The sequence below is a fragment of the Oncorhynchus keta genome, unplaced genomic scaffold (assembly GCF_023373465.1).
Source record: "Oncorhynchus keta strain PuntledgeMale-10-30-2019 unplaced genomic scaffold, Oket_V2 Un_contig_13914_pilon_pilon, whole genome shotgun sequence".
NCBI lineage: Eukaryota > Metazoa > Chordata > Actinopteri > Salmoniformes > Salmonidae > Oncorhynchus > Oncorhynchus keta.
In genome coordinates, this window is record NW_026278432.1 from 36,662 (window position 1) to 62,500 (window position 25,839).

The window sequence follows — 25,839 nt, forward strand, 5'->3', positions numbered from 1 at the left end:
GTAGGAATATAGTGGGGATGGTCAGTATGGTAGATATGATGGTAGGATATATAGTGGGGATGGTCAGTATGGTAGATATGATGGTAGGAGATATAGTGGGGATGGTCAGTATGGTAGATATGATGGTAGGAGATATAGTGGAGGATGGTCAGTATGGTAGATATGATGGTAGGTGGTATAGTGGGGATGGGTATGGTCAGTATGGTAGATATGGTGGTAGGAGATATAGTGGGGATGGTCAGTATGGTAGATATGGTGGTAGGAGATATAGTGGGGATGGTCAGTATGGTAGATATGATGGTAGGAGGTATAGTGGGGATTGTCAGTATGGTAGATATGATGGTAGGAGATATAGTGGAGATGGTCAGTATGGTAGATATGGTGGTAGGATATATAGTGGGGATTGTCAGTATGGTAGATATGATGGTAGGTATATAGTGGGGATGGTCAGTATGGTAGATATGATGGTAGGTGGAATAGTGGGGATGGTCAGCATGGTAGATGTGATGGTAGGAGCTATAGTGGGGATGGTCTAATCTCTCTCTCTCTCTCTGTCCCTCTCACCTCTCTCTCTGTCCCTCTCCGTCCCCCCTCTCTCTCTCTCTCTCTCTCTCTCTCTCTCTCTCTCTCTCTCTCCCTCTCCCTCCCCCCTCTCTCTCTGTCCCTCCCCCCTCTCTCTGTCCCTCTCCCCTCTCTCTCTCTCTCCCTCTCTCCCTCTCTCTCTCTGTCCCTCTCCTCTCTCTCTCTCTCTCTCTCTCTCTCTCCCTCTCTCTCTCTCTCTCTCTCTCTGTCCCTCTCCCTCTCTCTGTCCCTCTCTCTCTTTCTCTCTCTCTCTCTCTTTGTCTGTCTGTATGTCTTTCTGCTTCTCCCTGCTCCCTCTTGCACAATCTTACTCACCAGCAACTGGACATAAATAATGTCACTATGTCTCTGTCTGAGTCTCTGCACTGATTCTAGACATACCATACTCTCTCTCTCTCCCTCCCTCTCTTCCTGAATCTCTCTCTTTCTGACTCTCTCTCTTTCTGCCTCTCTCTTCTCACTCTCCCTCTCCCCTCTCTCTCTCTCTTTCTGACTCTCTCTCTTTCTGCCTCTCTCTTCTCTGCCTCTCCCTCTCCCCCTCTCTCTCTCCCTCTCTCTCTCTCTCTTTCTGCCTCTCTCTTCTCACTCTCCCTCTCCTCTCTCTCTCCCCCTCTCTCTCTCTCTCTCTCTCTCTCTCCCTTTCTGCCTCTCTCTTCTCACTCTCTCCTCAAATTAAAAGTGATATGAATGTACTGCCAGATAATCATTAAAATGTAATTATCACACATGGATACAGCGCAATACCATTAGTATAGGTAGTAGTGTAGTAGGATAAGGTATCAAACATGTTTCATCTAAAACTTTGTATCATAAATAATGTTGTTATGTTATCGCAGATTATAGCTCGCCCCATTGTTGTTTACTCAAACATTATCTTATTATCAGTTTGCGTAGGCCCGCTCTCAGTGTTAGGCGCATAATGACAGGTTTGAGTAAAACTCCACGGTGCGAGGGAGGGAGAAAGAGAGAGAGAGAGAGAGAGAGAGAGAGGGGAAAAAGTCCTGCCTCCGAAAAGATTTCCTGTTTCGCGACAGAGAACCCACGTCCATGCTCTGACTCGACGTAGTGTTCCCTCTGCGTTCACAGAGAGATTCTTCAGCAGTGAGTGTTCAAGCTGAGCTGGAGAACGGTGTTTGGTGAAGGCAGTCTGCCTCTCAGAAGAGCGCGGCTCAAACTTTCAACGCTGCGATCTTTGACTTCCACAAAGCTTTCTCTTTATGAAACTTTTTTTTTTTTTTATTGAAGCGGGATACATTTTAATGAACAACTGTGGTAAATATATTAACTGTCATGGAGCGACGTGGGTTTTCCTTACTTTGCACGATACCTTTCCTGTTTATATCCGTTCTGGAACCGAGCGGAGTCGGTGAGTTATTAAAGTTGACGTTCATCCCCTTGACACTTTTACGAGATGTGCAGTGACGTGAACAACTGTCATTTACATTTTTGTTGTTGTTGTCATGACTACCCTAATGTTTGCCATTTAAAATGAGTATAACTTGTAAAGACTCTCTGTATGAGCTATTGGTATATGGTTTATGCGATAAGAGAATGTCTCTTCAAAACAGCGCAACAGGTGACACTTCCACAAAACATCGCAGAGGATGAAGTTCCAGGATTCTAGGATAAAATCATTAGATAATAACACTAGAACATAAGAAGAAGAATAATATATTATTATTAGATAATATCATTAGAAAAAATAAATACGATATTTTTGTATACTAGGCTATAACCGAACACACACACAACACACACACACACACACACACACACACACACACACACACACACACACACACACACACACACACACACACACACACACACACACACACACACACACACACACACACACACACACACACAATCCAAGCCTGCCTCCTCCACAGTAAGTTGCTCAGAGCTCCTATAATACTAGATCACTGTGTGTGTGTGTGTGTGTGTGTGTGTGTGTGTGTGTGTGTGTGTGTGTGTGTGTGTGTGTGTGTGTGTGTGTGTGTGTGTGTGTGTGTGTGTGTGTGTGCATGTGTGTGTGTGTGTGTGTGTAGGAAGTCGCTAAGTGTAGTACCACATCTCTCTGACATTTAGCTGTTTAAACATCTGGCTGGATTCTGTTGTTGTTGTTGCTAGTGGTGTCCTGTTAGCTAGTGGTGTCCTGGTAGCTAGTGGTGTCCTGTTAGCTAGTGGTGTCCTGGTAGCTAGTGGTGTCCTGTTAGCTAGTGGTGTCCTGTTAGCTAGTGGTGCCCTGGTAGGTAGTGGTGTCCTGTTAGCTAGTGGTGTCCTGGTAGCTAGTGGTGTCCTGTTAGCTAGTGGTGTCCTGTTAGCTAGTAATATATAATAATAATAATGGTGTATAATAGCTAGTGGTGTCCTTTATCTAGTGCCCTTTAGCTAGTGGTGTCCTGGTAGCTAGTGGTGTCCTGTTAGCTAGTGGTGTCCTGTTAGCTAGTGGTGTCCTACCAACTAGCTAGTGGTGCCCTGTTAGCTAGTGGTGTCCTGTTAGCTAGTGGTGCCCTGTTAGCTAGTGGTGCCCTGTTAGCTAGTGGTGTCCTGTTAGCTAGTGGTGCCCTGTTAGCTAGTGGTGTCCTGTTAGCTAGTGGTGCCCTGTTAGCTAGTGGTGTCCTGTTAGCTAGTGGTGTCCTGTTAGCTAGTGGTGTCCTGTTAGCTAGTGGTGCCCTGGTAGCTAGTGGTGTCCTGTTAGCTAGTGGTGTCCTGTTAGCTAGTGGTGTCCTGTTAGCTAGTGGTGTCCTGTTAGCTAGTGGTGTCCTGTTAGCTAGTGGTGCCCTGTTAGCTAGTGGTGTCCTGTTAGCTAGTGGTGTCCTGTTAGCTAGTGGTGCCCTGTTAGCTAGTGGTGTCCTGTTAGCTAGTGGTGTCCTGTTAGCTAGTGGTGCCCTGTTAGCTAGTGGTGTCCTGGTAGGTAGTGGTGCCCTGGTAGGTAGTGGTGTCCTGTTAGCTAGTGGTGTCCTGTTAGCTAGTGGTGTCCTGTTAGCTAGTGGTGTCCTGTTAGCTAGTGGTGTCCTGTTAGCTAGTGGTGTCCTGTTAGCTAGTGGTGTCCTGTTAGCTAGTGGTGCCCTGTTAGCTAGTGGTGTCCTGTTAGCTAGTGGTGTCCTGTTAGCTAGTGGTGTCCTGTTAGCTAGTGACCGTGAGTCTGCCTGGTGATGTTTTAATGTGTTCCAGTATGGTCTTAATCTCTTGTGCTGAGGGATTAACTCACATTTCAGTTATTTGTAGTTTTTTAAACAATTCTTTGACCGGTGTAGGTTCAATTATTTGAAATTCCTTTCATTTCTTTTGTTCTGTGAGCTCAATGCACGCACACACACACACACACACACACACACACACACACACACACACACACACACACACACACACACACACACACACACACACACACACACACACACACACACACACACACACACACACACACACACACACACACACACACACACACACACACACACACACACACACACATTTATTTGGATACATCCATAACAATGAGCTAACGAGGTGTGATTTCACCCGTCGTAGAAAATGTTCTCATCAGGAAGGACACTGTTGTTTAAGCGGAGCTAGACAACAACAACACAGCTCACGCAATCACTTCAAACTGAACCTGGAAAGACTGCAAAACCAGCTGCATTTAATTTGACCCGTTTTCATATTGACATTCATTTGTATACAAGACCCCATAAAAAAAATTATGCTGATTCATAATTTCGACGGTCTGAGAAAACAAAGCCTTGCCTGTCTGTCTCATCCTGACCCACGACCCCCGACCCCCGCCCCCCGACGTGTTCATTACTACCGAGACAGCTGGATATCGAATTTCAATATGGAAACGATGTCGTAAACATCCGAGAGACAGCAAGGTTTATACAAATCTCCGCTTATTGAAAGAAATGTGAGGTCATGTCTTATATGCTTTTTATAGAGGACATGAAGTTTTATAAATTGCCTGGCTGGGCTGATAAGACAGTGGATTGCACAATCAGATGGAACGAAGTAGATAGGCATTTTAATATCATAGATTTATCACCGTCTGGAATGCGGTTTTAACCAATCAGCGTCCAAAATCAAAATCAAATCAAATCGAATTTATTTATAAAGCCCTTCGTACATCAGCTGATATCTCAAAGTGCTGTACAGAAACCCAGCCTAAAACCCCAAACAGCAAGCAATGCAGGTGTAGAAGCACGGTGGCTAGGAAAAACTCCCTAGAAAGGCCAAAACCTAGGAAGAAACCTAGAGAGGAACCAGGCTATGTGGGGTGGCCAGTCCTCTTCTGGCTGTGCCGGGTGGAGATTATAAAGAACATGGCTAGAGAGGAACCAGGCTATGTGGGGTGGCCAGTCCTCTTCTGGCTGTGCCGGGTGGAGATTATAAACAAAGAGAGGAACCAGGCTATGTGGGGTGGCCATGGACCAGCATGATTATAAACCTAGAGAGGAACCAGGCTATGTGGGGTGGCCAGTCCTCTTCTGGCTGTGCCAGAAGAATAAGGCAGAACAGAATAGAATACAATAACAGAATAAGGCAGAACAGTTGAAACTGGAGCAGCAGCACGGCCAGGTGGACTGGGGACAGCAAGGAGTCCAGGATTAGACCCCACCCCTTGTATAACTAGTGTTGTTATACACTGGGCTGCGTGGACACCTGACCTCATTAGACCTGTTGTCAGTGCTGTTTAGTTCGTTTTAAAGGGACCACAGATTGGTCAGGCTTACTGTGTCATGGACTTCTGGGAGGGAGGTAGGGTGGGAAGGAGGGAGGGAGGGATGTGAATATGAACCCATGTTTACAGTAACCTCTCGCGGCCTTTACTCTGAGTGGAGAGAGAGAGAGAGAGAGGGAGATATCTGAGAGAGGGCTCTGAGAGAGAGAGAGAGAGAGAGAGAGAGAGAGAGAGAGAGAGAGAGATCTGAGAGAGAGAGAGATCTGAGAGGGAGGGAGAAGATAGAGGGAGAGATAGAGAGCATCATATATATTCTGAGAGAAGAGAGAGAGAGAGAAGAGAGAGAGAGCTCCCAAACATCTATTTATGGAGGAGATGAGGAGAAGAGAGCAGGGGCCAAGGATCCTCCAAGTGGCTGCTGGGTATTTGTTTATTTGACCATATTAGTCTTGACTTAGACAGCTACACTCTTAGAAAAAAAGTTGCTATCTTGGAACTAAAAGTTTTTTTGGGGCTGTCCCCATAGGAGAACCCTTTGAAGAACACTTTTTGGTTCCAGAGAGTTTTCTACCTGGAACCAAAAAGGGTTCTACCTGGAACCAAAAAGGGTTCAACCTGGAACCAAAAAGTGTTCAACCTGGAACCTAAAAGGGTTCTACCTGGAACCAAAAAGGGTTCTACCTGGAACCAAAAAGGGTTCAACCTGGAACCAAAAAGGGTTCTCCTTTGGGGACAGCCGAAGAATCCTTTTGGAACCATTTTTTTCTACGAGTGCAAAGGTCATGACTCGTGTCACTGTGCCCTCACGCCTGGACAGGGTTTTAGAGGGGAGTCAGAGGGGAGATAGAGACAGATATCAACCCCCTCCATCTCCTCCTCCTAACATATTGATGGGTAGCGGTGTGTCACCTCACTGAGCCCTTACGACTGGACAGACGAAGAGAGATATCTTTCAGGACGGGAAAGAGATCAGTGGAGAGAGTTAGAGGGGGAGACAGGGAAAGACAGTATGAGGGGGGAGAGTTAGAGGGGGAGACAGGGCAAGACAGTATGAGGGGGAAGAGTTAGAGGGGGAGACAGGGCAAGACAGTATGAGGGGGGAGAGTTAGAGGGGGAGACAGGGCAAGACAGTATGAGGGGGAGAGTTAGAGGGGGAGACAGGGCAAGACGGTATGAGGGGGGAGAGTTAGAGGTGGAGACAGGGCACGACATTATGAGGGGGGAGAGTTAGAGGTGGAGACAGGGCAAGACAGTATGAGGGGGAGAGTTAGAGGTGGAGACAGGGAAAGACAGTATGAGGGGGAGAGTTAGAGGTGGAGACAGGGCACGACATTATGAGGGGGGAGAGTTAGAGGTGGAGACAGGGAAAGACAGTATGAGGGGGAGAGTTAGAGGTGGAGACAGGGAAAGACAGTATGAGGGGGAGAGTTAGAGGGGAGACAGGGGAAAGACAGTATGAGGGGGGAGAGTTAGAGGTGGAGACAGGGAAAGACAGTATGAGGGGGGAGAGTTAGAGGGGAGACAGGGAAAGACAGTATGAGGGGGGAGAGTTAGAGGTGGAGACAGGGAAAGACAGTATGAGGGGGGAGTTAGAGGTGGAGACAGGGAAAGACAGTATGAGGGGGGAGAGTTAGAGGTGGAGACAGGGAAAGACAGTATGAGGGGGGAGAGTTAGAGGGGGAGACAGGGAAAGACAGTATGAGGGGGGAGAGTTAGAGGGGAGACAGGGAAAGACAGTATGAGGGGGGAGAGTTAGAGGTGGAGACAGGGAAAGACAGTATGAGGGGGGAGAGTTAGAGGGGGAGACAGGGAAAGACAGTATGAGGGGGGAGAGTTAGAGGGGGAGACAGGGAAAGACAGTATGAGGGGGGAGAGTTAGAGGGGGAGACAGGGAAAGACAGTATGAGGGGGAGAGTTAGAGGTGGAGACAGGGAAAGACAGTATGAGGGGGAGAGTTAGAGGTGGAGACAGGGAAAGTTATGAGGGGGAGAGTTAGAGGGGAGACAGGGAAAGACAGTATGAGGGGGAGAGTTAGAGGTGGAGACAGGGAAAGACAGTATGAGGGGGAGAGTTAGAGGGGAGACAGGGAAAGACAGTATGAGGGGGAGAGTTAGAGGTGGAGACAGGGAAAGACAGTATGAGGGGGAGAGTTAGAGGGGGAGACAGGGAAAGACAGTGAGGGGGAGAGTTAGAGGTGGGGAAAGAGTATGAGGGGGAGAGTTAGAGGGGAGACAGGGAAAGACAGTATGAGGGGGAGAGTTAGAGGTGGAGACAGGGAAAGACAGTATGAGGGGGAGAGTTAGAGGGGAGACAGGGAAAGACAGTATGAGGGGGAGAGTTAGAGGGGAGATAGGGAAAGACAGTATGGAAAGAGTTAGAGTGGAGACAGGGAAAGACAGTATGAGGGGGAGAGTTAGAGGTGGAGACAGGGAAAGACAGTATGAGGGGGAGAGTTAGAGGGGAGACAGGGAAAGACAGTATGAGGGGGAGAGTTAGAGGGGAGACAGGGAAAGACAGTATGAGGGGGAGAGTTAGAGGGGGAGACAGGGAAAGACAGTATGAGGGGGAGAGTTAGAGGGGAGACAGGGAAAGACAGTATGAGGGGGAGAGTTAGAGGGGGAGACAGGGAAAGACAGTATGAGGGGGAGAGTTAGAGGGGAGACAGGGAAAGACAGTATGAGGGGGAGAGTTAGAGGGGGAGACAGGGAAAGACAGTATGAGGGGGAGAGTTAGAGGGGAGACAGGGAAAGACAGTATGAGGGGGAGAGTTAGAGGGGGAGACAGGGAAAGACAGTATGAGGGGGAGAGTTAGAGGGGGAGACAGGGAAAGACAGTATGAGGGGGAGAGTTAGAGGGGAGACAGGGAAAGACAGTATGAGGGGGGAGAGTTAGAGGTGGAGACAGGGAAAGACAGTATGAGGGGGGAGAGTTAGAGGGGGAGACAGGGAAAGACAGTATGAGGGGGGAGAGTTAGAGGGGGAGACAGGGAAAGACAGTATGAGGGGGGAGAGTTAGAGGGGGAGACAGGGAAAGACAGTATGAGGGGGGAGAGTTAGAGGTGGAGACAGGGAAAGACAGTATGAGGGGGGAGAGTTAGAGGGGGAGACAGGGAAAGACAGTATGAGGGGGAGAGTTAGAGGGGAGACAGGGAAAGACAGTATGAGGGGGGAGAGTTAGAGGTGGAGACAGGGAAAGACAGTATGAGGGGGGGAGAGTTAGAGGGGAGACAGGGAAAGACAGTATGAGGGGGAGAGTTAGGTGGAGACAGGGAAAGACAGTATGAGGGGGAGAGTTAGAGGGGAGACAGGGAAAGACAGTATGAGGGGAGAGTTAGAGGGGGAGACAGGGAAAGACAGTATGAGGGGGAGAGTAGAGGTGGAGACAGGGAAAGACAGTATGAGGGGGAGAGGAGGTGGAGACAGGGAAAGACAGTATGAGGGGGGAGTTAGAGGGGGAGACAGGGAAAGACAGTATGAGGGGGAGAGTTAGAGGTGGAGACAGGGAAAGACAGTATGAGGGGGAGTTAGAGGGGAGACAGGGAAAGACAGTATGAGGGGGAGAGTTAGAGGGGAGACAGGGAAAGACAGTATGAGGGGGAGAGTTAGAGGGGAGACAGGGAAAGACAGTATGAGGGGGAGAGTTAGAGGGGAGACAGGGAAAGACAGTATGAGGGGAGAGTTAGAGGTGGAGACAGGGAAAGACAGTATGAGGGGGAGAGTTAGAGGTGGAGACAGGGAAAGACAGTATGAGGGGGATGAGGGGAGAGTTGAGGGGGAGAGTTAGAGGTGGAGACAGGGAAAGACAGTATGAGGGGGAGAGTTAGAGGTGGAGACAGGGAAAGACAGGGAGAGTTAGAGGGGGAGACAGGGAAAGACAGTAAGAGGGGGGACAGTATGAGGGGGAGAGTTAGAGGGGGAGACAGGGAAAGACAGTATGAGGGGGGAGTTAGAGGGGGAGACAGGGCAAGACAGTATGGAGGGGGAGGGGAGACAGGGAAAGACAGTATGAGGGGGAGAGTTAGAGGGGGAGACAGGGAAAGACAGTATGAGGGGAGAGTTAGAGGGGAGACAGGGAAAGACAGTATGAGGGGGAGAGTTAGAGGGGAGACAGGGAAAGACAGTATGAGGGGGAGAGTTAGAGGTGGAGACAGGGAAAGACAGTATGAGGGGGAGAGTTAGAGGTGGAGACAGGGAAAGACAGTATGAGGGGGAAGTTAGAGGGGAGACAGGGAAAGACAGTATGAGGGGGAGAGTTAGAGGTGGAGACAGGGAAAGACAGTATGAGGGGGAGAGGGAAAGACAGTTGAGGGGGAGAGTTAGAGGTGGAGACAGGGAAAGACAGTATGAGGGGGGAGACAGGGAAAGACAGTACAGTTAGAGGGGGAGACAGGGAAAGACAGTATGAGGGGGGAGAGTTAGAGGTGGAGACAGGGAAAGACAGTATGAGGGGGGAGAGTTAGAGGGGGAGACAGGGAAAGACAGTATGAGGGGGAGAGTTAGAGGGGGAGACAGGGAAAGACAGTATGAAGAGAGTTAGAGGGGGAGACAGGGAAAGACAGTATGAGGGGGAGAGTTAGAGGGGAGACAGGGAAAGACAGTATGAGGGGGAGAGTTAGAGGGGGAGACAGGGAAAGACAGTATGAGGGGGAGAGTTAGAGGGGGAGACAGGGAAAGACAGTATGAGGGGGGAGAGTTAGAGGTGGAGACAGGGAAAGACAGGGGAGACAGGGAAAGACAGTATGAGGGGGAGAGTTAGAGGGGGAGACAGGGAAAGACAGTATGAGGGGGAGAGTTAGAGAGGGGAGACAGGGAAAGACAGGGAGAGTTAGAGGGGGAGACAGGGAAAGACAGTATGAGGGGGAGAGTTAGAGGGGGAGACAGGGAAAGACAGTATGAGGGGGAGAGTTAGAGGGGGAGACAGGGAAAGACAGTATGAGGGGGAGAGTTAGAGGGGAGACAGGGAAAGACAGTATAGTTAGAGGGGAGACAGGGAAAGACAGGGAGAGTTAGAGGTGGAGACAGGGAAAGACAGTATGAGGGGGAGAGTTAGAGGGGAGACAGGGAAAGGGAGGGGGAGAGTTAGAGGGGGAGACAGGGAAAGACAGTATGAGGGGGGAGAGTTAGAGGGGGAGACAGGGAAAGACAGTATGAGGGGGAGAGTTAGAGGGGAGACAGGGAAAGACAGTATGAGGGGGAGAGTTAGAGGGGAGACAGGGCAAGACAGTATGAGGGGGAGAGTTAGAGGGGGAGACAGGGAAAGACAGTATGAGGGGGAGAGTTAGAGGGGGAGGGAAAGACAGTATGAGGGGGAGAGTTAGAGGGGGAGACAGGGAAAGACAGTATGAGGGGGGAGACAGGGAAAGAGACTGTGTGAGGGGGGAGAGTTAGAGGGGGAGACAGGGCAAGACAGTATGAGGAGGGAGAGTTAGAGGGGGAGACAGGGAAAGACAGTATGAGGGGGGAGACAGGGAAAGACAGTATGAGGGGGGAGACAGGGAAAGACAGTATGAGGGGGGAGAGTTAGAGGGGGAGACAGGGAAAGACAGTATGAGGGGGAGAGTTAGAGGGGAGACAGGGAAAGACAGTATGAGGGGGGAGAGTTAGAGGGGGAGACAGGGAAAGACAGTATGAGGGGGGAGACAGGGAAAGACAGTATGAGGGGGGAGAGTTAGAGGGGGAGTTGGTGGAATCAGCGGGACAGCGATATCTTTTAGTAGATGAAGGGGAGCGTTTAGGTGACAGTCAGGGGGAATGTGACTCCTCTCCTCTCCAGCCAGGTGTCCCTGTCAGTGTAGGTGACAGTCAGGGGGAATGTGACTCCTCTCCTCTCCAGCCTGGTGTCCCTGTCAGTGTAGGTGACAGGCAGGGGGAATGTGACTCCTCTCCTCTCCAGCCTGGTGTCCCTGTCAGTGTAGGTGACAGTCAGGGGAATGTGACTCCTCTCCAGCCTGGTGTCCCTGTCAGTGTAGGTGACAGTCAGGGGAATGTGACTCCTCTCCTCTCCAGCCTGGTGTCCCTGTCAGTGTAGGTGACAGTCAGGGGAATGTGACTCCTCTCCTCTCCAGCCTGGTGTCCCTGTCAGTGTAGGTGACAGTCAGGGGGAATGTGACTCTCCTCTCCAGCCTGGTGTCCCTGTCAGTGTAGGTGACAGTCAGGGGAATGTGACTCCTCTCCTCTCCAGCCTGGTGTCCCTGTCAGTGTAGGTGACAGTCAGGGGGAATGTGACTCCTCTCCTCTCCAGCCTGGTGTCCCTGTCAGTGTAGGTGACAGTCAGGGGGAATGTGACTCCTCTCCTCTCCAGCCAGTCAGTGTAGGTGACAGTCAGGGGAATGTGACTCCTCTCCTCTCCAGCCTGGTGTCCCTGTCAGTGTAGGTGACAGTCAGGGGAATGTGACTCCTCTCCTCTCCAGCCTGGTGTCCCTGTCAGTGTAGGTGACAGTCAGGGGAATGTGACTCCTCTCCTCTCCAGCCTGGTGTCCCTGTCAGTGTAGGTGACAGTCAGGGGGAATGTGACTCCTCTCCTCTCCAGCCAGGTGTCCCTGTCAGTGTAGGTGACAGTCAGGGGAATGTGACTCCTCTCCTCTCCAGCCTGGTGTCCCTGTCAGTGTAGGTGACAGTCAGGGGGAATGTGACTCCTCTCCTCTCCAGCCTGGTGTCCCTGTCAGTGTAGGTGACAGTCAGGGGAATGTGACTCCTCTCCTCTCCAGCCTGGTGTCCCTGTCAGTGTAGGTGACAGTCAGGGGAATGTGACTCCTCTCCTCTCCAGCCTGGTGTCCCTGTCAGTGTAGGTGACAGTCAGGGGGAATGTGACTCCTCTCCTCTCCAGCCAGGTGTCCCTGTCAGTGTAGGTGACAGTCAGGGGAATGTGACTCCTCTCCTCTCCAGCCTGGTGTCCCTGTCAGTGTAGGTGACAGTCAGGGGGAATGTGACTCCTCTCCTCTCCAGCCTGGTGTCCCTGTCAGTGTAGGTGACAGTCAGGGGAATGTGACTCCTCTCCTCTCCAGCCTGGTGTCCCTGTCAGTGTAGGTGACAGTCAGGGGGAATGTGACTCCTCTCCTCTCCAGCCTGGTGTCCCTGTCAGTGTAGGTGACAGTCAGGGGAATGTGACTCCTCTCCTCTCCAGCCTGGTGTCCCTGTCAGTGTAGGTGACAGTCAGGGGAATGTGACTCCTCTCCTCTCCAGCCTGGTGTCCCTGTCAGTGTAGGTGACAGTCAGGGGAATGTGACTCCTCTCCTCTCCAGCCAGGTGTCCCTGTCAGTGTAGGTGACAGTCAGGGGAATGTGACTCCTCTCCTCTCCAGCCTGGTGTCCCTGTCAGGTGACAGTCAGGGGAATGTGACTCCTCTCCTCTCCAGCCAGGTGTCCCTGTCAGTGTAGGTGACAGTCAGGGGGAATGTGACTCCTCTCCTCTCCAGCCTGGTGTCCCTGTCAGTGTAGGTGACAGTCAGGGGAATGTGACTCCTCTCCTCTCCAGCCTGGTGTCCCTGTCAGTGTAGGTGACAGTCAGGGGAATGTGACTCCTCTCCTCTCCAGCCAGGTGTCCCTGTCAGTGTAGGTGACAGTCAGGGGGAATGTGACTCCTCTCCTCTCCAGCCAGGTGTCCCTGTCAGTGTAGGTGACAGTCAGGGGGAATGTGACTCCTCTCCTCTCCAGCCTGGTGTCCCTGTCAGTGTAGGTGACAGTCAGGGGGAATGTGACTCCTCTCCTCTCCAGCCTGGTGTCCCTGTCAGTGTAGGTGACAGTCAGGGGGAATGTGACTCCTCTCCTCTCCAGCCAGGTGTCCCTGTCAGTGTAGGTGACAGTCAGGGGGAATGTGACTCCTCTCCTCTCCAGCCTGGTGTCCCTGTCAGTGTAGGTGACAGTCAGGGGGAATGTGACTCCTCTCCTCTCCAGCCTGGTGTCCCTGTCAGTGTAGGTGACAGTCAGGAGGAATGTGACTCCTCTCCTCTCCAGCCTGGTGTCCCTGTCAGTGTAGGTGACAGTCAGGGGGAATGTGACTCCTCTCCTCTCCAGCCTGGTGTCCCTGTCAGTGTAGGTGACAGTCAGGGGGAATGTGACTCCTCTCCTCTCCAGCCAGGTGTCCCTGTCAGTGTAGGTGACAGTCAGGAGGAATGTGACTCCTCTCCTCTCCAGCCTGGTGTCCCTGTCAGTGTAGGTGACAGTCAGGGGGAATGTGACTCCTCTCCTCTCCAGCCTGGTGTCCCTGTCAGTGTAGGTGACAGTCAGGGGAATGTGACTCCTCTCCTCTCCAGCCTGGTGTCCCTGTCAGTGTAGGTGACAGTCAGGGGAATGTGACTCCTCTCCTCTCCAGCCTGGTGTCCCTGTCAGTGTAGGTGACAGTCAGGGGAATGTGACTCCTCTCCTCTCCAGCCTGGTGTCCCTGTCAGTGTAGGTGACAGTCAGGGGAATGTGACTCCTCTCCTCTCCAGCCTGGTGTCCCTGTCAGTGTAGGTGACAGTCAGGGGGAATGTGACTCCTCTCCTCTCCAGCCTGGTGTCCCTGTCAGTGTAGGTGACAGTCAGGGGAATGTGACTCCTCTCCTCTCCAGCCTGGTGTCCCTGTCAGTGTAGGTGACAGTCAGGGGGAATGTGTCCTCCCTCCAGCCAGGTGTCCCTGTCAGTGTAGGTGACAGTCAGGGGAATGTGACTCCTCTCCTCTCCAGCCTGGTGTCCCTGTCAGTGTAGGTGACAGTCAGGGGGAATGTGACTCCTCTCCTCTCCAGCCTGGTGTCCCTGTCAGTGTAGGTGACAGTCAGGGGGAATGTGACTCCTCTCCTCTCCAGCCTGGTGTCCCTGTCAGTGTAGGTGACAGTCAGGGGAATGTGACTATCCTCTCCAGCCTGGTGTCCTTGCAGTACTGTAGTTGTCTCCTGTCTGGATGGAGACACTATCTCCCTGCAGCCTGGTGTTGTCTCCTGTCTGGATGGAGTTGTCCTTGCAGTACGGTAGTTGTCTCATGTCTGGATGGAGACACTATGTCCCTGCAGTATGGTAGTTGTTTCCTGTCTGGATGGAGACACTATGTCCTTGCAGTACTGTAGTTGTCTCCTGTCTGGATGGAGACACTATATCCTTGCAGTACTGTAGTTGTCTCCTGTCTGGATGGAGACACTATGTCCTTGCAGTACTGTAGTTGTCTCCTGTCTGGATGGAGACACTATATCCTTGCAGTACTGTAGTTGTCTCCTGTCTGGATGGAGACACTATATCCTTGCAGTACTGTAGTTGTCTCCTGTCTGGATGGAGACACTATGTCCTTGCAGTACGGTAGTTGTCTCATGTCTGGATGGAGACACTATGTCCTTGCAGTATGGTAGTTGTTTCCTGTCTGGATGGAGACACTATGTCCTTGCAGTACTGTAGTTGTCTCCTGTCTGGATGGAGACACTATGTCCTTGCAGTACTGTAGTTGTCTCCTGTCTGGATGGAGACACTATGTCCTTGCAGTACTGTAGTTGTCTCCTGTCTGGATGGAGACACTATGTCCTTGCAGTACTGTAGTTGTCTCCTGTCTGGATGGAGACACTATGTCCTTGCAGTACTGTAGTTGTCTCCTGTCTGGATGGAGACACTATATCCTTGCAATACGGTAGAAGTCTTTGCATCCCATCACATGGGGCAGCAGGTAGTCTAGCGGTTAGAGTATTGGGCCAGTAACCGAAAGGCTGCAAGATTGGATCCCCGAGCTGCCAAGGTATTAAAAATCTGTCATTCTGCCCCCTGAACAAGGCAGTTAACCCACTGTTCTCCTGAACAAGGCAGTTAACCCACTGTTACCCTGACCAAGGCAGTTAACCCACTGTTCCCCTGAACAAGGCAGTTAACCCAATGTTCCCCTGACCAAGGCAGTTAACCCACTGTTCCCCCGAACAAGGCAGTTAGCCCACTGTTCCCCTGAATAAGGCAGTTAACCCACTGTTCCCCTGAACAAGGCAGTTAACCCACTGTTCCCCTGAACAAGGCAGTTAGCCCACTGTTCCCCTGAACAAGGCAGTTAACCCACTGTTCCCCTGAACAAGGCAGTTAACCCACTGTTCCCCTGAACAAGGCAGTTAACCCACTGTTCCCCTGAACAAGGCAGTTAGCCCACTGTTCCCCTGAACAAGGCAGTTAACCCACTGTTCCCCTGAACAAGGCAGTTAACCCACTGTTCCCTGAACAAGGCAGTTAACCCACTGTTCCCCTGAACAAGGCAGTTAACCCACTGTTCCCCTGAACAAGGCAGTTAACCCACTGTTCCCCTGACCAAGGCAGTTAACCCACTGTTCCCCTGTACAAGGCAGTTAAACCACTGTTCCCCTGAACAAGGCAGTTAACCCACTGTTCCCCTGAACAAGGCAGTTAACCCCACTGTTCCCCTGAACAAGGCAGTTAACCCACTGTTCCCCTGAACAAGGCAGTTAACCCACTGTTCCCCTGACCAAGGCAGTTAACCCACTGTTCTCCTGAACAAGGCAGTTAACCTACTGTTCCCCTGAACAAGGCAGTTAACCCACTGTTCCCTGAACAAGGCAGTTAACCCACTGTTCCCATGAACAAGGCAGTTAACCCACTGTTACCCTGAACAAGGCAGTTAACCCACTGTTCCCCTGACCAAGGCAGTTAACCCACTGTTCCCCTGAACAAGGCAGTTAAACCACTGTTCCCCTGAACAAGGCAGTTAACCCACTGTTCCCCTGAACAAGGCAGTTTAACCCACTGTTCCCCTGAACAAGGCAGTTAACCCACTGTTCCCCTGAACAAGGCAGTTAACCCACTGTTCCCCTGAACAAGGCAGTTAACCCACTGTTCCCCTGAACAAGGCAGTTTAACCCACTGTTCCCCTGAACAAGGCAGTTTAACCCACTGTTCCCTGAACAAGGCAGTTAACCCACTGTTCCCTGAACAAGGCAGTTAACCCACTGTTCCCTGAACAAGGCAGTTAACCCACTGTTCCCCTGAACAAGGCAGTTAACCCGCTGTTCCCTGAACAAGACAGTTAACCCACTGTTCCCTGAACAAGACAGTTAACCCACTGTTCCCCTGAACAAGGCAGTTAACCCACTGTTCCCCTGAACAAGGCAGTTAACCCACTGTTCCCCTGAACAAGGCAGTTAACCCACTGTTCCCTGAACAAGGCAGTTAACCCACTGTTCCCTTGAACAAGGCAGTTAACCCACTGTTCCCTGAACAAGGCATTTAGCCCACTGTTCCCCTGAACAAGGCAGTTAACCCACTGTTCCCCTGAACAAGACAGTTAACCCACTGTTCCCCTGAACAGAGGCAGTTAACCCACTGTTCCCCTGAACAAGAGGCAGTTAGCCCACTGTTCCCTGAACAAGACAGTTAACCCACTGTTCCCCTGAACAAGGCAGTTAACCCACTGTTCCCCTGAACAAGGCAGTTAGCCCACTGTTCCCCTGAACAAGGCAGTTAACCCACTGTTCCCCTGAACAAGACAGTTAACCCACTGTTCCCCTGAACAAGACAGTTAACCCACTGTTCCCCTGAACAAGGCAGTTAACCCACTGTTCCCCTGAACAAGGCAGTTAACCCACTGTTCCCCTGAACAAGGCAGTTAACCCACTGTTCCCCCGGTAGGCCGTCATTGGTAAAATAAAAACATGCCTCCTGATGCAGTTGGTTGATGTTGTATATTTTGAAGCTGAAACAGGATGTTTTGGTTTCTGGAAGGAAATATGACAGAAATATGACATTCTTCACCTCCATTGTTTTATTCACTTCCACATCTGTCCATGTCTCTGTGAGGAGTGTTTTATTTAGCTCCATTTATATCCATGTCTCTGTGAGGAGTGTTTTATTTACCTCCATTTATTTCCATGTCTCTGTGAGGAGTGTTTTATTTAGCTCCATTTATATCCATGTCTCTGTGAGGAGTGTTTTATTTACCTCCATGTCTCTGTGAGGAGTGTTTTATTTACCTCCATGTCTCTGTGAGGAGTGTTTTATTTACCTCCATGTCTCTGTGAGGAGTGTTTTATTTAGCTCCATTTATATCCATGTCTCTGTGAGGAGTGTTTTATTTACCTCCATTTATATCTGTGTCTCTGTGAGGAGTGTTTTATTTAGCTCCATTTATATCCATGTCTCTGTGAGGAGTGTTTTATTTACCTCCATTTATATCTGTGTCTCTGTGGGGAGTGTTTTATTTAGCTCCATTTATATCCATGTCTCTGTGAGGAGTGTTTTATTTACCTCCATTTACCTCCATGTCTCTGTGAGGAGTGGCTTTGGAAAGGAAAGACCAGACAGTACTAACTTCCCCTCTACCTGACTGTCTCTGACAGACAGTACTAGCTTCCCTCTACCTGACTGTCTCTGACAGTATCCTCTACCTGACTGTCTCTGACAGACAGTACTAACATCCCCTCTACCTGACTGTCTCTGACAGACAGACAATACTAACATCCCTCTACCTGACTGTCTCTGACAGACATTACTAACTCCCCTCTACCTGACTGTCTCTGACAGACAGTACTAACATCCCTCTACCTGATTGTCTCTGACAGACAGACAGACAGACAGACAGACAGACAGACAGACAGACAGACAGACAGACAGACAGACAGTACTAACTTCCCTCTATCTGACTGTCTCTGACAGACAGTACTGACTTCCCCTCTACCTGACTGTCTCTGACAGACAGACAGTACTAACACAGACAGACCCCTCTACCTGACTGTCTCTGACAGACAGTACTAATATCCCTCTACCTGACTGTCTCTGACAGACAGTACTAATATCCCCTCTACTTGACTGTCACTGACAGACAGTACTAATATCCCCTCTACCTGACTGTCTCTGACAGACAGACATTACTAATATCCCCTGTACCTGACTGTCTCTGACAGACAGTACTAATATCCCCTCTACCTGATTGTCTCTGACAGACAGACATGACTAATATCCCCTCTACCTGACTGTCTCTGACAGACAGACATTACTAATATCCCCTCTACCTGACTGTCTCTGACAGACAGTACTAACTTCCCCTCTACCTGACTGTCTCTGACAGACAGTACTAGCTTCCCCTCTACATGACTGTCTCTGACAGACAGTACTAGCTTCCCCTCTACCTGACTGTCTCTGACAGACAGTACTAACATCCCCTCTACCTGACTGTCTCTGACAGACAGTACTAACATCCCCTCTACCTGACTGTCTCTGACAGACAGTACTAGCTTCCCCTCTACCTGACTGTCTCTGACAGACAGTACTAACATCCCCTCTACCTGACTGTCTCTGACAGACAGACAGACAGACAGACAGTACTAACTTCACCCTCTACCTGACTGTCTCTGACAGATAGTACTGACTTCCCCTCTACCTGATTGTCTCTGACAGACAGACAGTACTAACATCCCCTCTACCTGACTGTCTCTGACAGTCAGTACTAACATCCCCTCTACCTGACTGTCTCTGACAGACAGTACTAATATCCCCTCTACCTGACTGTCTCTGACAGACAGTACTAACTTCCCCTCTACCTGACTGTCTCTGACAGACAGTACTAATATCCCCTCTACTTGACTGTCACTGACAGACAGTACTAATATCCCCTCTACCTGACTGTCTCTGACAGACAGACATTACTAATATCCCCTCTACCTGACTGTCTCTGACAGACAGTACTAATATCCCCTCTACCTGACTGTCTCTGACAGACAGACATGACTAATATCCCCTCTACCTGACTGTCTCTGACAGACAGTACTAACTTCCCCTCTACCTGACTGTCTCTGACAGACAGACAGTACTAACATCCCCTCTACCTGACTGTCTCTGACAGACAGTACTAATATCCCCTCTACCTGACTGTCTCTGACAGACAGTACTAATATCCCCTCTACCTGACTGTCTCTGACAGACAGTACTAATATCCCCTCTACTTGACCGTCACTGACAGACAGTACTAATATCCCCTCTACCTGACTGTCTCTGACAGACAGACATTACTAATATCCCCTCTAGCTGACTGTCTCTGACAGACAGTACTAATATCCCCTCTACCTGACTGTCTCTGACAGACAGACATGACTAATATCCCCTCTACCTGACTGTCTCTGACAGACAGACATTACTAATATCCCCTGTACCTGACTGTCTCTGACAGACAGACATGACTAATATCCCCTCTACCTGACTGTCTCTGACAGACAGACATTACTAATATCCCCTCTACCTGACTGTCTCTGACAGACAGTACTAACTTCCCCTCTACCTGACTGTCTCTGACAGACAGTACTAACATCCCCTCTACCTGACTGTCTCTGACAGACAGACATGACTAATATCCCCTCTACCTGACTGTCTCTGACAGACAGTACTAACTTCCCCTCTACCTGACTGTCTCTGACAGACAGTACTAACATCCCCTCTACCTGACTGTCTCTGACAGACAGTACTAACATCCCCTCTACCTGACTGTCTCTGACAGACAGTACTAACATCCCCTCTACCTGACTGTCTCTGACAGACAGACATTACTAATATCCCCTCTACCTGACTGTCTCTGACAGACAGTACTAACTTCCCCTCTACCTGACTGTCTCTGACAGACAGTACTAACATCCCCTCTACCTGACTGTCTCTGACAGACAGACATGACTAATATCCCCTCTACCTGACTGTCTCTGACAGACAGTACTAACTTCCCCTCTACCTGACTGTCTCTGACAGACAGTACTAACATCCCCTCTAGCTGACTGTCTCTGACAGACAGTACTAACATCCCCTCTACCTGACTGTCTCTGACAGACAGTACTAGCTTCCCCTCTACCTGACTGTCTCTGACAGACAGTACTAACATCCCCTCTACCTGACTGTCTCTGACAGACAGTACTAACATCCCCTCTACCTGACTGTCTCTGACAGACAGACAATACTAACATCCCCTCTACCTGACTGTCTCTGACAGACAGTACTAGCTTCCCCTCTACCTGACTGTCTCTGACAGACAGTACTAACATCCCCTCTACCTGATTGTCTCTGACAGACAGACAGACAGACAGACAGACAGACAGTACTAACTTCCCCTCTATCTGACTGTCTCTGACAGACAGTACTGACTTCCCCTCTACCTGACTGTCTCTGACAGACAGACAGTACTAACATCCCCTCTACCTGACTGTCTCTGACAGACAGTACTAATATCCCCTCTACCTGACTGTCTCTGACAGACAGTACTAATATCCCCTCTACTTGACTGTCACTGACAGACAGTCCTAATATCCCCTCTACCTGACTGTCTCTGACAGACAGACATTACTAATATCCCCTGTACCTGACTGTCTCTGACAGACAGTACTAATATCCCCTCTACCTGATTGTCTCTGACAGACAGACATGACTAATATCCCCTCTACCTGACTGTCTCTGACAGACAGACATTACTAATATCCCCTCTACCTGACTGTCTCTGACAGACAGTACTAACTTCCCCTCTACCTGACTGTCTCTGACAGACAGTACTAACATCCCCTCTACCTGACTGTCTCTGACAGACAGTACTAACTTCCTCTACCTGACTGTCTCTGACGACAGTACTAGCTTCCCTCTACCTGACTGTCTCTGACAGACAGTACTAGCTTCCCTCTACCTGACTGTCTCTGACAGACAGTACTAACATCCCCTCTACCTGACTGTCTCTGACAGACAGTACTAACATCCCCTCTACCTGACTGTCTCTGACAGACAGTACTAGCTTCCCCTCTACCTGACTGTCTCTGACAGACAGTACTAACATCCCCTCTACCTGACTGTCTCTGACAGACAGACAGACAGACAGACAGACAGACAGACAGACAGACAGACAGACAGTATTAACTTCCCCTCTACCTGACTGTCTCTGACAGATAGTACTGACTTCCCCTCTACCTGACTGTCTCTGACAGACAGACAGTACTAACATCCCCTCTACCTGACTGTCTCTGACAGACAGACAGTACTAACATCCCCTCTACCTGACTGTCTCTGACAGTCAGTACTAACATCCCCTCTACCTGACTGTCTCTGACAGACAGTACTAACTTCCCTCTACCTGACTGTCTCTGACAGACAGTACTAATATACCCTCTACTTGACTGTCACTGACAGACAGTACTAATATCCCCTCTACCTGACTGTCTCTGACAGACAGACATTACTAATATCCCCTCTACCTGACTGTCTCTGACAGACAGTACTAATATCCCCTCTACCTGACTGTCTCTGACAGACAGACATGACTAATATCCCCTCTACCTGACTGTCTCTGACAGACAGTACTAACTTCCCCTCTACCTGACTGTCTCTGACAGACAGACAGTACTAACATCCCCTCTACCTGACTGTCTCTGACAGACAGTACTAATATCCCCTCTACCTGACTGTCTCTGACAGACAGTACTAACTTCCCCTCTACCTGACTGTCTCTGACAGACAGTACTAATATCCCCTCTACTTGACCGTCACTGACAGACAGTACTAATATCCCCTCTACCTGACTGTCTCTGACAGACAGACATTACTAATATCCCTCTAGCTGACTGTCTCTGACAGACAGTACTAATATCCCCTCTACCTGACTGTCTCTGACAGACAGACATGACTAATATCCCTCTACCTGACTGTCTCTGACAGACAGACATTACTAATATCCCCTGTACCTGACTGTCTCTGACAGACAGACATGACTAATATCCCCTCTACCTGACTGTCTCTGACAGACAGACATTACTAATATCCCTCTACCTGACTGTCTCTGACAGACAGTACTAACTTCCCTCTACCTGACTGTCTCTGACAGACAGTACTAACATCCCCTCTACCTGACTGTCTCTGACAGACAGACATGACTAATATCCCTCTACCTGACTGTCTCTGACAGACAGTACTAACTTTCCCTCTACCTGACTGTCTCTGACAGACAGTACTAACATCCCTCTACCTGACTGTCTCTGACAGACAGTACTAACATCCCCTCTACCTGACTGTCTCTGACAGACAGTACTAACATCCCTCTACCTGACTGTCTCTGACAGACAGACATTACTAATATCCCTCTACCTGACTGTCTCTGACAGACAGTACTAACTTCCTCTACCTGACTGTCTCTGACAGACAGTACTAACATCCCCTCTACCTGACTGTCTCTGACAGACAGACATGACTAATATCCCTCTACCTGACTGTCTCTGACAGACAGTACTAACTTCCCCTCTACCTGACTGTCTCTGACAGACAGTACTAACATCCCCTCTAGCTGACTGTCTCTGACAGACAGTACTAACATCCTCTACCTGACTGTCTCTGACAGACAGTTAGCTTCCTCTACCTGACTGTCTCTGACAGACAGTACTAACATCCCTCTACCTGACTGTCTCTGACAGACAGTACTAACATCCCTCTACCTGACTGTCTCTGACAGACAGACAATACTAACATCCCCTCTACCTGACTGTCTCTGACAGACAGTACTAACATCCCCTCTACCTGACTGTCTCTGACAGACAGACAGACAGACAGACAGACAGACAGACAGACAGACAGACAGACAGACAGTACTAACTTCCCCTCTATCTGACTGTCTCTGACAGACAATACTGACTTCCCCTCTACCTGACTGTCTCTGACAGACAGACAGTACTAACATCCCCTCTACCTGACTGTCTCTGACAGACAGTACTAATATCCCCTCTACCTGACTGTCTCTGACAGACAGTACTAATATCCCCTCTACCTGACTGTCTCTGACAGACAGTACTAATATCCCCTCTACCTGACTGTCTCTGACAGACAGACATTACTAATATCCCCTGTACCTGACTGTCTCTGACAGACAGTACTAATATCCCCTCTACCTGATTGTCTCTGACAGACAGACATGACTAATATCCCCTCTACCTGACTGTCTCTGACAGACAGACATTACTAATATCCCCTCTACCTGACTGTCTCTGACAGACAGTACTAACTTCCCCTCTACCTGACTGTCTCTGACAGACAGTACTAACATCCCCTCTACCTGACTGTCTCTGACAGACAGTACTAACTTCCCCTCTACCTGACTGTCTCTGACAGACAGTACTAGCTTCCCCTCTACCTGACTGTCTCTGACAGACAGTACTAACATCCCCTCTACCTGACTGTCTCTGACAGACAGTACTAACATCCCCTCTACCTGACTGTCTCTGACAGACAGTACTAGCTTCCCCTCTACCTGACTGTCTCTGACAGACAGTACTAACATCCCCTCTACCTGACTGTCTCTGACAGACAGACAGACAGACAGACAGACAGACAGACAGACAGACAGACAGACAGACAGACAGACAGACAGTACTAACTTCCCCTCTATCTGACTGTCTCTGACAGACAATACTGACTTCCCCTCTACCTGACTGTCTCTGACAGACAGACAGTACTAACATCCTCTACCTGACTGTCTCTGACAGTCAGTACTAACATCCTCTACCTGACTGTCTCTGACAGACAGTACTAATATCCCCTCTACCTGACTGTCTCTGACAGACAGTACTAACTTCCCCTCTACCTGACTGTCTCTGACAGACAGTACTAATATCCCCTCTACTTGACTGTCACTGACAGACAGTACTAATATCCCCTCTACCTGACTGTCTCTGACAGACAGACATTACTAATATCCCCTCTACCTGACTGTCTCTGACAGACAGTACTAATATCCCCTCTACCTGACTGTCTCTGACAGACAGACATGACTAATATCCCCTCTACCTGACTGTCTCTGACAGACAGTACTAACTTCCCCTCTACCTGACTGTCTCTGACAGACAGACAGTACTAACATCCCCTCTACCTGACTGTCTCTGACAGACAGTACTAATATCCCCTCTACCTGACTGTCTCTGACAGACAGTACTAACTTCCCCTCTACCTGACTGTCTCTGACAGACAGTACTAATATCCCCTCTACTTGACCGTCACTGACAGACAGTACTAATATCCCCTCTACCTGACTGTCTCTGACAGACAGACATTACTAATATCCCCTCTAGCTGACTGTCTCTGACAGACAGTACTAATATCCCCTCTACCTGACTGTCTCTGACAGACAGACATGACTAATATCCCCTGTACCTGACTGTCTCTGACAGACAGACATGACTAATATCCCCTCTACCTGACTGTCTCTGACAGACAGACATTACTAATATCCCCTCTACCTGACTGTCTCTGACAGACAGTACTAACTTCCCCTCTACCTGACTGTCTCTGACAGACAGTACTAACATCCCCTCTACCTGACTGTCTCTGACAGACAGACATGACTAATATCCCCTCTACCTGACTGTCTCTGACAGACAGTACTAACTTCCCCTCTACCTGACTGTCTCTGACAGACAGTACTAACATCCCCTCTACCTGACTGTCTCTGACAGACAGTACTAACATCCCCTCTACCTGACTGTCTCTGACAGACAGTACTAACATCCCCTCTACCTGACTGTCTCTGACAGACAGACAGTACTAACATCCCCTCTACCTGACTGTCTCTGACAGACAGACAGTACTAACATCCCCTCTACCTGACTGTCTCTGACAGACAGACAGTACTAACTTCCCTCTACCTGACTGTCTCTGACAGACAGTACTAACATCCCCTCTACCTGACTGTCTCTGACAGACAGTACTAACATCCCCTCTACCTGACTGTCTCTGACAGACAGTACTAACATCCCCTCTACCTGACTGTCTCTGACAGACAGTACTAACATCCCCTCTACCTGACTGCCACATCCAGCTGTCAAGTTGACAAACTCATTCCTTAAGTTACCAGTCCCAGACCCCACCACCAGCCTCCTCTCAGCCTGGCCCATATGTGATTAGTTAACAGGCTCAAGCTGACAATCTCATTCCTTAAGTTACCAGTCCCAGACCCCACCACCAGCCTCCTCTCAGCCTGGCCCATATGTGATTAGTTAACAGGCTCAAGCTGACAAACTCATTCCTTAAGTTACCAGTCCCAGACCCCACCACCAGCCTCCTCTCAGCCTGGCCCATATGTGATTAGTTAACAGGCTCAAGCTGACAAACTCATTCCTTAAGTTACCAGTCCCAGACCCCACCACCAGCCTCCTCTCAGCCTGGCCCATATGTGATTAGTTAACAGGCTCAGCCCCCTCAGTGACAAACTCATTCCTTAAGTTACCAGTCCCAGACCCCACCACCAGCCTCCTCTCAGCCTGGCCTATATGTGATTAGCAGGCTCAAGCTGACAAACTCATTCCTTAAGTTACCAGTCCCAGACCCCACCACCAGCCTCCTCTCAGCCTGGCCCATATGTGATTAGTTAACAGGCTCAAGCTGACAAACTCATTCCTTAAGTTACCAGTCCCAGACCCCACCACCAGCCTCCTCTCAGCCTGGCCTATATGTGATTAGTTAACAGGCTCAAGCTGACAAACTCATTAAGAGGGGAGTTACCAGTCCCAGACCCCACCACCAGCCTCCTCTCAGCCTGGCCCATATGTGATTAGTTAACAGGCTCAAGCTGACAAACTCATTCCTTAAGTTACCAGTCCCAGACCCCACCACCAGCCTCCTCTCAGCCTGGC

The 25,839-nt window shown here is 49.8% G+C and overlaps 1 long non-coding RNA gene and 1 pseudogene across 6 annotated transcripts; both read left to right on the forward strand.

Annotated features, from left to right (window-relative positions):
• The first annotated feature begins 1,609 nt into the window (after positions 1–1,609).
• The window catches only part of LOC127918280 (TGF-beta receptor type-2-like), a 67,650-nt pseudogene continuing 43,420 nt past the window's right edge, over positions 1,610–25,839 (forward strand).
• On the forward strand, positions 11,197–14,079 carry LOC127918281 (uncharacterized). 6 transcript variants are annotated; one of them, XR_008099650.1, is made up of 3 exons: positions 11,197–11,216; positions 12,802–13,359; positions 13,949–14,079. It is a non-coding gene; the product is annotated as an uncharacterized LOC127918281 (long non-coding RNA). The 6 variants fall into 6 exon arrangements; XR_008099649.1 differs by lacking the exon at positions 11,197–11,216 and adding an exon at positions 11,420–11,510; XR_008099652.1 differs by lacking the exon at positions 11,197–11,216 and adding an exon at positions 11,871–11,917.